Genomic DNA, 6,254 nt, shown 5'->3' with positions numbered 1-6,254 from the left:
ACTTGTTTTTTGGTGTTTGGCGCCCTCTGCTTGCGTTTGGGTCCAACTTATTTTATGGGTTAGTACCATCAGTGAGCATGGTGTAATTATTGACATCAACAATGGCGAGCTACTAGTTTATATTTTTGATTGAAAATTTTACAAATTTTATTAAAACAAAAACATTAAGAGGGGTTTTAATATAAAATTTCTATAACTTGTACTAACATTTATCTTTTAAGAACTACAAGTCTTTCCATCCATGGATCGATTTAAGAGAATGTTAATGCCATCTTGTTGATTTATTGTTATAATAAACAAATACAGTACTTATGTACCGTATGTTGAATGTATATATCCGTTTTGTGTCTTATTTTTCCATTCAAACAATAATTTACAGAAAAATATGGCATATTTTATAGATGGTTTGAAGTGCGATTAAGTAATTTTTAAGCTGTAATTAACTCGATTAAAATTTTTAATCGTTTGACAGCCCTAAAATTAATCCATCTGCAGGTGACCGGGACATCATGATGTTACGACACTGTGCGGGTGTGCGGTGGTCCTCATGGGAAACGCAGTATTCCTTAAATCTTTAAAGAAATACCGCTTTTGTCCACCTGCGTCACGAAAATCGACCAAAGCTGAAAGGTTACCTTGTGTTGTTTTTAAGAGTGGATTCCATGGCTTGTTAACACAGGCAAACAGGAATAACTAATTTGAAGAACAAAAAAAAAAAAAAGATTTTATTTGAAAGCACCCTTCTGGCTCTCAAGGTCACCGTACATTCATTTAAAAAACAAAGACTAAAAACTGTAACAATAAGTACAGAACGTTCAAAACCATAAATACTAATCTATGAAAATAATGAGCAGAACAGTAAAACACAAAGAAATCAGGGATTATTATGGATATGCAAGTCTGAGCAGGTGAGTATTTACAGTTGTGGTCAAAAGTTTACATACACTTGTGAAGAACATAATGTCATGGCTCTCTTGAGTTTCCAGTTATTTCTACAACTCTGATTTTTCTCCGATAGAGTGATTGAAACAGATACTTCTTTGTCACAAAAAACATTCATGAAGTTTGGTTCTTTTATGACTTTATTATGGGCTAACAGAAAAAGTGATCAAATCTGCTGGGTCAAAAATATACATACAGCAACACGAATTAGCAATTTCTTGTGAGTGATTATTGACTTGAACAATCATTGACTTGAACAAGTCAGGAAAGTCACCTGGAGCCATTTCAAAGCAGCTGCGGGTCCCAAGAGCGACAGTGGAAACAATGGTTTGTAAGTATAAAATGCATGGCACTGTTTAGTCACTGCCACGATCAGGAAGAAAACGCAAGCTATCACCTGCTGCTGAGAGAAAATTGGTCAGGAGGGTGAAGATTCAACCGAGAATCACCAAAAAGCAGATTTGCCAAGAATTAGAATCTGCTGGAACACAGGTGTCAGTGTCCACAGTCAAGCGTATTTTGCATCTCCATGGACTGAGAGGCTGCCGTGCAAGAAGGAAGCCCTTGCTCCAAAAGCGGCACCTTAAGGCTCGACTGAAGTTTGCTGCTGATCACGTGGACAAAGATAAGACCTTCTGGAGGAAAGTTCTGTGGTCAGACGAAACAAAAATCCAGCTGTTTGGCCACAATGCTCAGCAATATGTTTGGAGGAGAAAAGGTGAGGCCTTTAACCCCAAGTACACCATGCCTACCGTCAAGCACAGTGGTGGTGGTATTATGCTGTGGGGCTGTTTTGCTGCCAATGGAACTGGTGCTTTACAGAGAGTAAATGGGATAATGAAGGAGGAGGATTGCCTTCAAATTCTTCAAGATAACCTAACGTCATCAGCCCGAAGATTGAGTCTTGGGCGCAGTTGGGTGTTCCAACGGGACAATGACCCCAAACACACATCAAAAGTGGTAATGGAATGGCTAAATCAGGCTAGAATTAAGGTTTTCGAATGGCCTTCCCAAAGTCCCATTGAGAACTTGTGGACAATGCTGAAGAAACAAGTCCATGTTAGAAAGCCATCAAATTTAACTGAACTGCACCAATTCTGTCAAGAGGAGTGGTCAAAGATTCAACCAGAAGCTTGCCAGAAGCTTGTGGATGGCTACCAAAAGCGCCTAATTGAAGTGAAAATGGCCAAGGGACATGTTACCAAATATTAGCGCTGCTGTATGTTTTATTTTTGACCCAGCATATTTGATCACTTTTTTCTGTTCCCCCATAATAAAGTCATAAAAGAACCAAACTTCATGAATGTTTTTTTTGTGACAAAGAAGTATCTGTTCCAATCACTATCAGAGAAAAATCAGAGTTGTAGAAATAACTGGAAACTCAAGAGAGCCATGACATTGTTCTTTACAAGTGTATGTAAACTTTTGACCACAACTGTAGTTTCGATTGAAAAAGGGGGAGTGGGTCTGTTTTCCTTAGGCCGGGGAACAGAGCGGCTGAATACTCTGCTCCGCATGGTGCTGAGGCGAGCAGGGGGGACAGACAAATGTATGGAGGTGGAGGACCCAAGGGCACTGGAGGGTGTTGTAACATGGAGGAGGTCGGACAGGTAGGGAAGGGCAAGGTTGTGGATGGCCTTGAATGTGAGGAGGAGAACTTTAAACTGGATTCGGAAGTGGACCTGGAGCCAATGGAACTGGTGGAGAACTGGAGTGATGTGGTGGATGAATGGGGTACGGGTTATAATGAATTCTGGACGAGTTGCAGTTTATGTAGGGTCTTTTGAGGGAGGCCAAAGTGGAGGGAGTTGCTGTAATCCAGGCGGGAAGTGACTAGACTGAACAGGATGGCAGCAGAATGGGGGGTGAGGGAGGGGCGGAGGCGGTTGATGGTGGTAATGGGCAATCAGGGTAAAATTACTGATGTGTAAATGAAAAGAGTGTATTGTCCAGGATGACACCCAGGCTCTTAATTTGAGGGTTGGGTAAAACGGGGGAGTTTTCGATGGTGAGGGGATGGCTATGGTAATTGGATATGGTGGATTTGGAGCAGATGAGCACCTCGGTTTTACTGCTGATGAGTTTTGAAGAAATTTTGGGTGCGCCAGTTTTTTATTTCGGTGATACAGTCAGGATTGGTGTGTGGGAGAGAGGAGGAGGGTCCGGAAGTAAGGTAGAGCTGGGTGCCATCGGCGTAACAGTGAAAGTTGATGTTGAATTTATGGAAAATATTGCCAATGGGATGGAGGTAGATGATGAGCAGTAGGGTCCTGAGGACAGAGCCCTGAGGGACTCCGCAGGTAACGGGTGAGGGAGTGAATTTAAGGGACTGAGTTGTATGTAATGAGAACGTCCAGAAAGGTAGGATGAGAAGCAGTCAGAGCAGGCTTTGACTAGTTGTGTGGGTATGCGGTCCAGTTGGCAGGTGAAAGATTTGGACTTCGGATAAGTTCAGAGATCTCGGAGGGGGAGGGGAAGTAGAAAAACATAATGGGCGTGAAGGCGGTTTAGATGCTGGGATGAGGGGTTGGAGATTATGGTGGATGTTCTTGTTCTTTATCGGTGAAGAATCTCATGATGGAGTTGCAAAAGGAGGCTGTGTAGCAGTGAGAGGGGAGTGAGTCTTGGGGTTGGGTGATATTGCTGAGGAGACTGAAGAGAGTTTTGGGGTTACCTTGACTGGCGGTGATTTGATTATAAGATTAAAATATATGTAATGTTCATAAAAAGTGTTCTATTCTTGGTATCTTGTTAAACCAGCCTATATAACACTGGAGCGCTGGGCAAATCCTGTCTGGTTCAATTTTCCGGACTGACTGCATTTGAACAAAGACGTCTTTGTCGCGAGGCGCTAGAGGGAGACAAAGTCCAAATGGACTCTTATTTTCCTTTTAAAGCCCCCAGAGTCTTGGTGGTTTAAATCTTTTTTTTTTTTAAATTGCTAAAATGGTCAGATTAAAAAAAAAAAAAAAAAAAAAAAAAAAAGCTTTCAAACCACTATTTTCGGCGAACCCTATTGCAAGACGCTTTAACAACACTAGATGGCAGTAGTGCTCTATGTTAAACTGAGTTGGCGGCTGAAGAAGGGAGATTGTTTGTTACTCGTATTTTGTTTGTAAACGAACTTTTACGTCTAAAAATTGATAAACTGCACAGTTTATTATATCTTTAATTTGGACAAATGTAAAGTAAAAACTAGCAAGGCTTCGGTGCTCCTCAACTTCAGTTTCATGGGTTTATTTAACAAAGTTGAGAACGTCGAAAGAATCCACTGACTGAGGTCAACACACGTGTCCAAATTAAAGGTGAGTATTTATTAATTTTTGGAATTGCAGCAGCTAACTTGTTTTTACGTGCAGCATGACTTAACTCTGTCTCGAGCCTCTAAATTTGATGCAATAACTAAGTAATCCACCAGGATGTCAGTTCATATGGAGCTGTATGTTCTCACTTAATCATAATGGAAAAATCTAATCTTCTCCAAAGGAAATGTGACATTTAATGTAATGAAGCTTCGATGTGGATCCCCGTCTGTGAGATTTCCATACAAGATTTCCATCTCCTAACTCAAATACTCTTGTCTACTAAAGTCTGGAATGAGAAAAGCAGCAAAAAAGTTATGCATGAATATGAATCATGAACATCTCTGCAGATTTTTGTTTTGGACCAGAAAAAACTTGTGATGCTGTGCCAGTGGCACTCGGGCTGCTCAAATATTTGAGCTCAGAAGCGGCCAAGTTGACTCAGCTTGGAACATGGCTTTCCCACAGCTTTGATAAGGTGCCTGACTGTGCGGAGGCCCGGCGCGGCCTTCCAGTCACACTGCACACTGAGTCTCTTGTGCGTCTCTCCATCTTGTGTCCGGCAGGAATGGTGGCAGAGAAGGCCAGACGGCCACATGAGAGAGAGAGAAAAAAGATCTAGCATCCCAGACGGACGCTGCGTCAGAAATTTTGCTATTCGGAGATGTTGATTTCAACCGAAAGCGGTTGAAGCAATGATGCTAGCAGTTGGTGAGTTTATGGAAGGGAGGTGAGAAATGGTTGAGAACAGTGACGCAAGAAAATCACTGAGTTGAACTCTTTTACTACAATAGACTGTCATAAACAGCCAATTCTGTTGGACCTGCAAGTCAAAATGGATTTGGATGTCTATGGTAGGGTGACCAAACGTCCTCTTTTGCCCGGACATGTCCACCTTTCACGTCGTGTCCTCGTCATCCGGCCGGGTTTTCTAAATTCATGAAAATGTCCGGTTTTATGATTTTTCACGGGACCAATTTGAAGAGAATATCTCCGGCCGCTGGGGGGCAGCGCTTGCCTGTGTTGTCGTGGCTCCTACTAGTAGGGGCGGGAGAAGGAGTACAGTTTACCCCTTGTATTATGGGCCATTACCGCCATCTACTGGGTGGACGGTTTGGCAAGAGAAGAGGCAGTTACAGACTACAATAAGGAGTAGTTTTAAGAGACGTTTATCGTGCTCCGTACACCTTTCTGTAAGTTTATCTTCTGTTAATGTGGCTCATGTGTCTTCTGTTATATATTATACAATATATGGGTACAAAGAGATGCAGTATGTTGTATTAGTCTTGTATTAATTGTTCTACGTTCGTGCATTTGGTTTAATGTTAGTATTATATTTTAAGTTGCCCAGTAGCACAGTAGCCTGCCCAGTTGTTAAGAGTTTTTTTACGATAAATACGTATGTAATGGCAACTGTTGACTTCTGTCGGAGCTTTGTACTGGCGTGATCTGTAAAATCCCGTTTGATGTCAAATCGTTGCGCTACCGATGATTGTAAACTTAGATAGCAAAGTTTGATTTTTCCTCGCTAATAGGATAGCTATCAGTGAGCTAAGCCACGCTAGGCATTATGGGAAACGTAGTTTTGAACTGCTGCGTTTGGAAACATGCTGGTTTAATAGTTTGTCGGTTTATTTTGGTTATTGTTTGCGTGTAATCTAGAACGTTGAATGGGAATAAAAATTGAATGGGAATAACAATTTCTCAACGACAACTGTCGTGATAGTAATTTATAAAAAAAATTATGTGGCGCAAGCCTACTGTGCGTCTGTATTGACTGTACTATATTTCTACGGGTCTGCATGCTATTTTTTTTGTCTTTTTTTTTTGCATTAAAAAAAAAAAAATAATAAGAATAAAGCTGTTAAGTAAAAAACTTATTTCCATATAGTATATAATATATACTATATGATATATTTTTAAAATAAAACTCAAATTTTTCTCTCCAGACTGAGGAGGCACACATTAAATATATTAAAGTGATATAGGCATCTTTGAGTGAACTGCGGG

This window comes from Corythoichthys intestinalis, chromosome 22 (assembly GCF_030265065.1).
Source record: "Corythoichthys intestinalis isolate RoL2023-P3 chromosome 22, ASM3026506v1, whole genome shotgun sequence".
NCBI classification, from domain to species: Eukaryota; Metazoa; Chordata; class Actinopteri; order Syngnathiformes; family Syngnathidae; genus Corythoichthys; species Corythoichthys intestinalis.
The sequence above is the reverse complement of the archived record's forward strand: the minus strand, read 5'-3'. Positions refer to the sequence as shown.